The 11,761-nt window shown below is 45.4% G+C and overlaps 1 pseudogene; it reads right to left on the bottom strand.

The window, feature by feature from the left end:
• Positions 1 to 7,320: 7,320 nt before the first annotated feature.
• LOC142586055 (uncharacterized) lies at positions 7,321 to 11,363 on the bottom strand (annotated as a pseudogene).
• Positions 11,364 to 11,761: the final 398 nt, after the last annotated feature.

Here is an 11,761-nt window from a genome sequence, read left to right as displayed (position 1 = left end):
GGCACACGCTCTTGCGACTTCAGCACACAACCTTGACTCCACTGACGATACTTCATGACATTATGAATATTCAACGAGTCCCACACGCCACCAACTACAATAGTCTGGTTTAACGTGTCTCCCAAGGTTCGCACCCTGCAACAATATCTGGACCCGCCGTGGTTGCTCAGTGGCTATGGTGTTGGGCTGCTGAGCACGACGTCGCGGGATCGAATCGCGGCCACGACGGCCGCATTTCGATGGGGGCGAAAACACCCATTTATTTAGGTGCGCGTTAAAGAATCCCAGGCGGTCAAAATTTTCGTAGTCCTCCACTACAGGCATGCCTCATAATCAGAAAGTTGTTTTGGCACGTAAAACCCCATAATAATAATAATAATAATAATAATAATAATAATAATAATAATAAAGAATATCTGCTCAAGCCTTAATCTGCAGCGCAAGGTCAGTTTTGCTCACATACGTTAGGCGCGTTAATGTAATGGCGATTTTTCGAGGTCAACGAATCTCATGAAATTTCTATTACGTCGTGTTCATTTCGGCACTCTGATTATGTGACAAACGGTACTATAGATATGTAGTGAAAGTTCTTTGCTTTATCTGTAAATTAATTTTAAAGATTTTATCATACTGAAATTATTTACTTTCTCTATAAATTAATTTTAAAAGTTGTACATTTTTCGACTCGCAACCGCAAATGCACGATTTAAAATTGCGTCCTCTTTTTTTTTTGTGAGCGAGTTACAAGCGATAATACATAATTTTCTAAAAGGTATTACAATGTACAAAACAGCTACGTTTCAAGGCTCGCGCGCAGTAAGAACAAATCTATCGGAACTGAGCACACCCGCGAGCGATTAGGCAGAAAATAATCAGATAGTGACCGCACCGAGAAAACTTACTGAGCCAGAAATGTGACAAGCCGCTGCTTCAATATATTTGCCAAATAAAGAACGAACAACAAAACATATTTCTGATTCACATCATGAGGTGCATCTATAAGGTTGATAGCTTCTTGTACGCTGTGTTTTCGCTGCTTAGTTCGCGTTGAAGCGAGAGGCAGCACGAATTCGCTCGCTGCTGCTGCCGCGCTTCCTCACGCCAGCGTTTTGACAGTGAGTGTACGCGGTCATCGAGTGAGATGTGTTCATGTTTGCCTGTGCGTGCGTGATATCATGCTTGTTTAGTTCGTAAGAAAATGTTTACAAGTTTATACGGCCGATAAAACTACTATCCTTTCTTCGTATAGTTGTCTAATAATTTGCTATTGCAATTGATATTTCGCCTTTCGAGCGAGATTGCGATTTATTTATTTGAACTTATTTCCGAGTTTCTAAGCAATCGACCCAGCCTACGTGTTTATTAGGATCTACGCAAGCTTAAACACCAGTAATCCATATGTTAATTACTGGAGTTACCCTTAAATCCCCGAAAGCTCAACGTATATCATTTTTGACACGCTGAGTTAGATATTTCAAAATGCTGATTTAAGCGCGGAAATTAAGGCAAAGCCACAGTAGCGTTTCTGACCTACTGGGCAAAGTTGTAGTTGTGGATAGCAGAGCAAACGAATTACTAAATGATAGTTAATTCACTGATTATTTTTAACTCACATGACATTTTTTTTTTCTTTTGTGCGACTGTACTCTCCATTGCTAAAAATAAGAGTGACCAAGTTCCGACTTTCCTTGATATGGGATGATGTTTGGATTTCTGGGGTTAACGTACAGCACATCGCCTTCACCCGCAAGGACGTGCACCGACCCCGTCGTGCCCGGATTTATTTCAAAAATAAATTTTAAAAAACCTACAAAGGTGCGTTCCACACCCACATTGCCACGTGCACTTCTTCCCCGGTCTTCCATTGACGCTGTTGGCAACCGCCTGCTTTGCATTATTGTTACAGTGAACTAGTAGTATTGTTGCCCTCCACTGTACAACGCGTCGCTTAGTTCTGGACGACGCCGCAAGCCTGCAGATCACCGTCAGAGTCATCGAAGCCGAGCGATACTGCTAGCGCTGTCTCAGGCACAGACTCGCCAAGCTCCTCACTTGAAGCACCAGATGGTCGATTGTTTCATCCGAGTTACCACAGGTGCGGCACAACACACACTTCTGTTTTATCGAACGCATGCTGCCGCGTCAGAGTGCACTGTGCCCCTGGCGAGGTGTTCTGTAAGAGCCCACCTAGTGGACATGTCTACTTCGTCTGCTGCTGAAGTTCTGATTGGCTGGGCTGGGCTGCGCGTCCACAGCAGCCAGACGCCACAGCCGATCAGAACTTCAACAGCAGACGAAATGGACATGCCCACTAGGTGGACTCTTACAGAATACTTCCTCTAGCCTCGAAAAGCAGGGCACTCCTGACGCTATTGTCGTAAGGCGGACGGCCTTTATGAAGCTCTTGTGGTGGCGGTAGAAAGACAGACTCTCTTTATGGGCTAGTGCCAGTTGCCACGCAGCGTCCTTCACGTCCCGGACTCTTTGTTACACTGCCTTGGCGTAGGCTCCGACCGATGCCGCCAGTATGGGGTGTTTTGCCACATCATCATCAGCCTATTTTATGTCCACTGCAGGACGAAGGCTTCTCCCTGCGATCTCCAATTACCCCTGTCCTGCGCCAACCGATTCCAACTAGCGCCAGCGAATTTCCTAATTTCATCGCTCCACCTAGTCTTCTGCCGTCCTCGGCTGCGTTTCCCTTCTCTTATTCCTTCTCCCATTCTGTAACCGTAATGGTCCAACGGTTATCAAACCTGTGCATTACATGACCTGCCCAGCTCCATTTTTTTCTCTTGATGTCAATTAGAATATCGTCTATACCCGTTTGCTCTCTGATCCAAACCGCTCTCTTTCTGTCTCTTAACGTTATGCCTTAACGTCCTTGTTCTCAAGCTTCTTTGTCAGTCTCCAAGTCTCTGCCCCATATGTTACCACTGGTAAAATGCACTGATTTACACCTTCCTTTTCAATGATAATGGTAAGCTTTCAGTCAGGAGCTGGCAATGTCTGCCGTATGCGATCCAACCCATTTTTATTCTTCTGTGAATTTCCTTCTGATGATCAGGGTTCCCTGTGATTAATTGACCTAGGTAAACGTACTCCTTCACAGACTCAAGAGGCCGACTGACGATCCTGAACTCTTGTTCCCTTCCCCGGCTATTCATGATTATCTTTGTCTTCTGCATATTAATCTTCATCCCCACTCTTACACTCTCTCTGTTAAGGTCCTCAATCATTTGTTGTGACTCATCTACAGCGTTGCTGAATAGAACAATGTCATCGACAAACCGAAAGTTGCTGAGATATTCGCCGTCGATCCTTACTCTTAAGCCTTCCCTAATAGCTTGAATACTTCTTCCAAGCACGCAGTGAATAGCATTGGAGTGATTGTGTATCCCTGTCTGACTCCTTTCTTTATAGGTATCTTCCTGCTTCTCTTGTGTAGGATTAAGGCATCTGTGTAATCTCTGTAGATATTTCCCAAGGTATTTACGTAAGCCTCCTCTACTCCTTGATTACGTAGTGTCTCCGTGACTGCTGGTATCTCTGCTGAATCAAATGCCCTTTCTTATTCTATGAAAGCCATATAGAGAGGCTTGTTGTACTCTGCGGATTTCCCGATTACCTGATTAATGACATGGATGTGATATCCATTGTAGAGTATCCCTTCCTGAAGCCAGCCTGTTCCCTTGGTTCACTAACGTCCAGTGTTGCCCTTATTCTATTGGAGAATATTTTGGTGAATCTTTTATATAATAGTGGGAGTAAGCTAATGGGCCTGTAATTTTTCAATTCTTGGTCTTAAATCACGTGATAACTCCATGGTGAGCTTTTGGGCTTCAGAATGTTCATGCCAACCAGTAACACATACCAGTCAACATCGCACAAAAACCACTAATCAGTAACATATAAGACTCAGCAATTCGTCCTTATCAACGCTCATTGAAAGGCAATGAATAACAAACAGGACGCCAGGCACAAGCTACACGAAGGTGCCACAAGCGTGTGTTTGGGGTAAATATGAACTTGCAATAGTATGTGTTATTGCTATGAAATTATGGCTTATTTCATTTTTTCAAGCGGACATGAATGTCAACTTTGTTTCTTTTTCTATTTGGCAACCCAAAAGAACACGTGGTCTCCAAAGGAAAGAGGAGTGCGAATAGACCTGGTATCTTTATATGGAAATAAGTTTCGATTTTTAGGAACCAAGAATTAGAAAAAACGCTACACCTTTGATTTATTCTTACATTTCATTCTTCCATTGAATGGTGGTGCGCTGATGCCAGCAAATTCGATTTTAGATTACCATGTTTGCAAAGCACGCCTTGGAAGGCCACGGACATATGATCCCGTTTCATTGCCAACTGTAAGTGCTGGGCAAGATCCCTTGTGCAAGTCACCACACGGAAGACAATAGAAGGATGTTGAAGCATGGTATGTCCTTCGAAACAGCAAGCCAAATGAACTATCTCTTTGTTAGCTCTTGTGCAATGGTGCAGTAACTGCAGCCGATCTGCAGATCAGGAGCCTGTGCGATCTCGCACGCCATGTTGCCCACATTTAATTGTTTCGTTGACTGCTGCATGGCTGCGCGTACAGCTAACACAATGGGCTGAGAGTTAAGCTCTTATGAAGCGTCCACAAACTGCAATTTATAATAAACTATCATTTTATATTTTTCACTTTCATTGCATCACAGTTTTCAGTCCTTTCGTCAGAGCTCGCTATTTCAACCTCATTGCGCATATGTCGAAGCAGCAATCAGTTTGTGATCCGGCTTGATCCCTGTAGTAAAGCCATGTTTTGCTGCTGCCGATTATAGTGGCACGAAGGCTGCGATGGCCATAGAGCGTCAAAGCAATGTTGATTGGTCACCTCAAGGTAAGGAGGGGGGGGGCGGTACCCCCTCTCCCCGTCACTACTCCTCACACCCACATTCCTAAAGCGCCGACAAATCAATCTATTCCGCGGTCAACATTTTGCTGCCTTTTACAGCGAAAGCTTTATATGACTAACCTTCCGTAGCTTTTTCGGCGTCCGTCAACAGAAAAAATCATCATGTGGGCCGATTCTGGTGATAGCTAGTGCAGAAAGAGTCCACGCTCAATGGCACATACCCATATGTGCCATTGATGTCTTATGATGTCGCGTCAAGGTTGGAAAAACAGTCGGAATTGGCGAAGAAACAGCCCACACCAGAATCTGACAGGCCGCAGGCCTTTAATAACAAAATATTCTAATGCACTCCCAAACATAAACAATTAACATCCTACGAAAATACCACCCAATATTATCACGTAACGAGCGTTTGAGAAAAGCGTTCCCGGATGTACCTAGGGTTATCTATCGCCGCAACAGGAACTTTAAAGCCATGTTACTGCACGCAAAAGTCAGCCAGCAGCATTCCCCCGTAATAAAGGTGTGTTGTCGCTCCAGGTGCAAAACCTGCAGGCACCTCAAAGTTGCATTAAAATTAAAAGCACCGCAAATAGTTATACACACGAAGTCAAATCTAGCTTCACTTCTACAAGTTCGGATATGATTTATATGCTTGAATGTTCCTTCTGTAAGAAACAATATATCGGTGATACAGGACAATCAATGAACGCCAGATTAAACGGACGTCGCGCAGACACAGCTAAAAAGCTTCCCAAAGCCGTCGCCGAGCATTTCAACCAACCAGCTAGGTCATAACTTTGATGAACTTAAACTCTACATCTTAGTCAAATTTCCCTTATGAACGAGAAAGAAAATACAGAGAATCACACCTTATCCATAAGTTGAAGACATTGCAACCAATATGCATAAACGTTTCAAAGGGAGCTTTAGAATTTATTCGCTAAGCTAAATTTCAAGCTATAGGCAAGAACACTTCGTTTGGTTTCTTAGCGTTTTTTTCCCGTTTTCTTCCTCCTTTCTTTCCTTCTTTCCGTTTTCCCCCCTTTATTTTATACAATTTGAATATTTTCTTTTTCCTTTCCTTTGTACGAGCACCGGTTTCTGCCGCTCCTTCTATCTCTTTCAGACACGATAGCCTACGACCACCAGTGAAACAGGTAATAGAGGGCTGCTGTGCGCGCCGTTGACACGCCGACCTACAGACGGGCGTTGACAAGTGATTGACAGACGGCCGGGTCGCTGGGCTTGTGCACAGCACTCCTTTATTCTCAATTCGACACGTTAACACACCTTCGCTCGTTGCCGAACCCACCCGCCTTACGCCCTCTCCCCTTTAGAACAACACCACCTATATATACTGCGGCGAGGAAAGCATATGTCGCCTTGAAGAAGACAGGTCCACTTTATTAGATTTTATTTACTAGTTGCAATAACGTGTCATTATTTCGTATTATTGACGGCGCCCCTAGGGCACCAAAGCGGCAACGGGAACACTTGTAATGTCACGTGCTCTCCAGAGGCCTCTCTTAGCCGTTACATGTGCCCTTCTGGAGCAGTACTCGCCGAAAAAAAAAAAAAAATCGTCGCGATTACCAAAGCACCCCGCAACGAAAAGAGCGCCCCGCGACTGCTGCAACATACCGCGCCCGTGCGAGAATTGCGGAACACCACAGGCTTCTTGCATTTAGCCTCTGTCCCGGCTGCGAAACAGCCGAACGCCGCACTTGAAATTTATCAAGCGCGTGACTTGGCCGCACGAGAGTGAGGGCGAAGATTGGCGGCACTCGATCGGTGCACCCTCAAAGCAGGCGCCCGATAGAGATAGCAGCGCCGCGGTGTGGCCCCGCAGCCACTCCTGCACCTGGAGCCGTGCATTTTTGATTGCGACTGTACATATCAATTTCAACTTTGGCAAAGACGTGCTAGATGAAAAAAAAAAAAAAAAAGGAGGAAAACACTTGTGGCGCCGGCTGGTGATTCTAAATGCTGGAAATGGGAAAAAGAATAACAAAAAGGTGTATGGGAAAAGAATAAAAACAAATAGATGAGAGTGGAGAACTGCAAAAATGGAGCATGCAACAGGCATTTGAGTCAGTGTCATATTTGGTCGTACAGTAGAGCAGGTTTCACAAATGCAAATAACAGCTCCCCAACTATACACTGTTCACTACGCAAACTAGGCCACGGACGTGGGCTCAGACGGCACCTTATATGGAGTCTCTTTCAAAGCGATGACAGGGACAGAGGAATGTTTCGTCACAACCACAGATGCAAATACCTGTGCTGTCACAGTATAGGACAAAACACAGCCCATTTGATGGTGAAGCGTGTGTTCCGATACCGGTATAGGTACTGGTCCTACGGCCGTGCCGCACAATTTTCCCACAAAACGCGCCTCTGCCCGTAGCCTGCTTCCTAAGGAGAATTATAGTACCGACGTATATGTCGATTACTGTGTGCAGCATCAAACATATCGACAATACGCTGAAGATCGATCTTATTGGCAAGAGATTGCTCGATCGCAAGCACAGCTACGTTGCTCAGTCATTCGTCATCTTGCTGTGAAGACAAGTCTTCAATCTTTGAAGGCACGAAAACTTGCGCTCGCAAGATGATTACGATGCTGGTATCGTCATGGCGATAACACCTAGCTTGTGCGGTTAGTGGAAGGCTAGTTAATATTCTCCCATGAAAGTAACCAGCTGAAGAAGTGTCTCTATCTTGCACTCAACTTCAACGCTTTCAATGTCGCATGCATAGAGCTTGGCGAAAGGCTAAAGTAAGGAGATGTCCATAAAATTCTCACTCCGTGGGTGGAGGGAGCTAAGTCCGCGGAGTACATCATTATTCTCCATGAACCGCCTAGTCAGCTTCGCAATCAGGTGGTCCAAAAAAACTGACTCTGAATGTTTCTTTTGAATCTGGAGACTCTTCTTCAATGGGCCGTCCTTCGCTTAATACATACTGTTCTAAATGCAGCGGAAGGCGCGTCATTCTCTGCTTTTCTCTTTGGGTCACCCCGTTTTCTTCAGAAATACTGCAGGTTTGCAGTATCAAATGCCTTCTGCAGATTTGTCATTTCGGAGAACTCGTCAATGACTGTGCGTGCCATGAGGCATGCCTAATATTGCAGTCTCTACTTTGCAATAGGTCCTAAAGAACCTTAAGGCGGCCAAGTACCTTGGTAAATAGGCTGAAATGGAAGAGAAACGAGAAGTTAATTTGCTCAAGCAGACCCCTAGCTTCCGTTTCCCGCCCGCTGTTCGTAGCGATGACTTCGGCGAGACATACAAGGATAGCAGGAAATCTTTTTATTGCCACTGTGCAAGCCACTATCTGGCAGGCCCATCGTGTATCACTGAGATGCTGCAGCTCTATCACTGTCAAAGACCTTTTCTGCACATCTACGTACAGAGAGTGAATTGCAGATCCACCCAGGAAAACATAGAAGCATTCAAGAAAAGATAAAAAATCCCTCACCGGTTTTATCACCTTGCAGACTCCACAATGACTGCATGAGGCAGTGGTTCATGCAGTGAACGTACACTGTCTGCGGCACTACCTGCCTGAACAGCACATGGACGACCCTTGAGGTACCGCTCATGACACTCGCACCATCATGTTTTAGCAATGCACAGCTGAGTATCTATGCCGTAGCAATTCAACGTTTCCCTTACGTAGCCCAGGAGTGACTTTGCATCCAAGTGCTCAGCATTGCGGAATCCAAGAACAAAGGCTCAAAGACAGCCTCACTTGCGTAGTACCTTACTACAACTGATAATATTTCCGTCTTGCTTAGGTCCTTGGTTTCATCGACAATAAGTGCAACATACTTGGAGCTTTTCATCTCTTCCTTTATACTTGTTAATGTGATGTGGTTGAGAATTTCGAGGATCTGGTCTTGTATCAAATGATGAACATACTTCGCGTTCGCTTCTCCACCATTCAGTTTCTTTCTGAGAATATTGTCATATTTGCCAAACAAGTTGAAGAGCTAAATCAGTTTCCCTTGTTTTCACTTCTGGCACTTTCATCAGAGCGATTCCCTGAACGGCAGTGAATCGCAAAATATCTGTGACTCTTGCTATATGGAGGTGATTTTCCTGCACGTCCCTGGAGTATGCGTCGCTGAGATGTGTTGCAACTGACTTGCGCTGTCCTCCCGACTTCATCTGCGTGTAGGAAACCCACAATGTATGGCAAGATTTATGCATGAGTGAGTTTTCGTGCTTTCTGAAACCAGCATCTTTCTTTAGGTCTTTTTTTCCAGTCACTGGAAAAAAGAGCACGTGTATACATGACAGTAGCACGGCAGAGAAGGCAACGCGAGAAACTCGCTTGGAAAACCGCATCGAATGCACGCATACCCTTTGGAGCTCCCTGGGCGTCACCACATTAACCTCCTGACAGCTGTAATTACCCGTGACCCCCACATAAGCGTTACAGAAACTGCAGCACCTACCTTTCTACTAACGTGCAAGTCCAGAGGCTAGCTAGATAAAATGGTAGAGAGGAGGGGGGAGAGGAAGCAAAGATAGGGTAGAATAGACGCAGTCACTAAACGAGTGAATAACAGCCTTGCCACTCTTCTCTCAGTTTCCATTCGACGGGAAGGGAGGGGGGAGTAAAGTTTGATTCGTCTGTTGCCCTTCTTGCTTCTCTATTGGAATGTGAAGTTTTTCGGAAGATGATCGGCAGTTGTTGATCGAATGCAGACAGGAAGCAGTGGAGATCAGATGTACAAGAAATATTTATAAGTAAACTTTTCTATATAATGGCAGATAAAACAAATGCATTACAACTTGAATAATTGAGAAACAAAGTTTCACTCTTCGACTGTTTCAATGACTGTTAGAGCCCAGACTCGTTTTAACGTACATAGTACAGCGCCTCACTGGTCTATCAGAAATCCTAACTTCAGCCCAGTTTCATATTAAGGTACATGGTATGGAGCCTCACTGGTCTATCAGCAATCCTGGCTCCAGCACAGTTTCGTTTTAACGTATGTACATGCCACGGAGACTCACTGATCTATCAGCAATCCTGATTTCAGCCCAGTCTCGTTTTAACATACATGGTACGAAGCCTGACTGATCTATCAGCAATCCTTATTTCAGCCAAGTGTGAGGGACAGTATATATCATCCCAATTATTATAGCTCAACAGACAAAGAAAAAGGGCGGTAGGGCCGTTGGCCCGTCCCACAGATTCAGTTGCCAATGAGAGTCAAAAGTTTGTTAAGCCATAGCCCAAAGGGATGGGCTTACTCTTAAAGGTAAACATATTGGAAAACAACTGTTTTCCTTCTTCCTAAATTCTGTTCCCCTCCCATTTTTACGTAGTCAGTGCTGGCCTCAGCAAAACACGCCAGGCCCGCACAATTTATTGCTAAGCCCGCTCAAACCCTGATGGCGTCTCAAGGCTGTCTCAAACCTCGGTGGCGTCTCTACCCGCAAATGTCTCGGAAGCCAGGGCTCAAACACTGCGTACCGCAGCTCCAACTCAAGGTTTGTCCACGTAGGAGAATTATGACCGTCATGGCATCTGAACTTACTGTCTCCAAGACGAAGTTCTCCGAATGCGTGTTTACAAGACGACGTTCTCTGAATGCGTTCCTGACATGCGCACTGCACCTCTACAGCACACACTCTAAGTTGTCATTGGACAAAACGCGGGCTTTCCTCAGCACTCAGCAACAAAGGCTGACGATTGCCTCCTGGACGTGCAAGGAAGTAGGCCCCCACTCCGTACATGCAGCACATGGTCAATATTGCTAGGCCCTTCTAAACCTCGGTGGTGTCTCCAGCCAGCCAGAGACTCGGGAGCCAGCGCCACAACACCGCGTACAGTGGTCCCATTCAAGGTTTGTCTGTGTGGACCTATTATGGCCATCGGCTGAATGCCAACTCAGTGCACACAATACTGCCTTCTCCAAATCCGCACCGCGCCCCCCTGCTGCACGCTGTGACTCGTCACCCAACACCATGCGGGCCTTCTGACCCCTCATAAAACACAAACGGTTGCCCCTCAGACGTAGAGGGAAGTGGATGCCCTCTCTATACACAAAGCATGTGGGTGACTCACAACACTTAGGAAGTACACAAAACAATCAATGCGGCCTTACAGAGGAGACACAGAAAAGATGACATGAGAAGGCAACGAAACACTACTACTATAGACACGACAGCAGTTGCAGCGAAATGGGATAAATTTAAGTTCCAGGTACGGTACGATACGTCCCTGCTATTTCTGAAAAATAAACACCACAAAAATATGTCAAGCAGACAACTAAAGCAGGGCCTGCAGAAAAAGAGCCGCATTAATTAAAGCACACCGCAGGGTCTAGGCGACACCACAGAAGCATCGGCACATTAAATCAACACTTCAGTGCCCGCCGCGGTAGCTTTGTGGCTACTTTACATCTCGAGGTCGTGGATTTGATCCCGTGGCAGCTGCATTTCGACCGGGGCGGAATAAAAAAACGCAATAATTCAATTAAAGTGTAACGCTTCTGCCACGATGCGACGTGCCATGTGAGGCAATGACAATACTCAACCCTCCCAGACGTTATAAAATATGGCGCACAACTGGGCCTCAAGTAAACACCTCTCCCTGTGCGTTCTGTGTACTACGCAGACAAACAGCAGAGATGCACGCAAGGTAAAGTTTAACATAACTCAGCACTCCCGTTGGAGTGAACGTTGAAAAAATGAAACATTCGCCATCAACATCTTTGCCATAATTATCATCAAACAGCACAGAAAGCTTCGCATACATCGATTCCCACAGTGCTTGGAATATGCATAATTTTTCCTTCATTCCTACTACCTGATGTACTCGTCGATGGGCTTGGTGG

Source organism: Dermacentor variabilis, chromosome 1, assembly GCF_050947875.1.
Source record: "Dermacentor variabilis isolate Ectoservices chromosome 1, ASM5094787v1, whole genome shotgun sequence".
Taxonomy (NCBI): Eukaryota; Metazoa; Arthropoda; class Arachnida; order Ixodida; family Ixodidae; genus Dermacentor; species Dermacentor variabilis.
The sequence above is the reverse complement of the archived record's forward strand: the minus strand, read 5'-3'. Positions and strand labels throughout refer to the sequence as shown.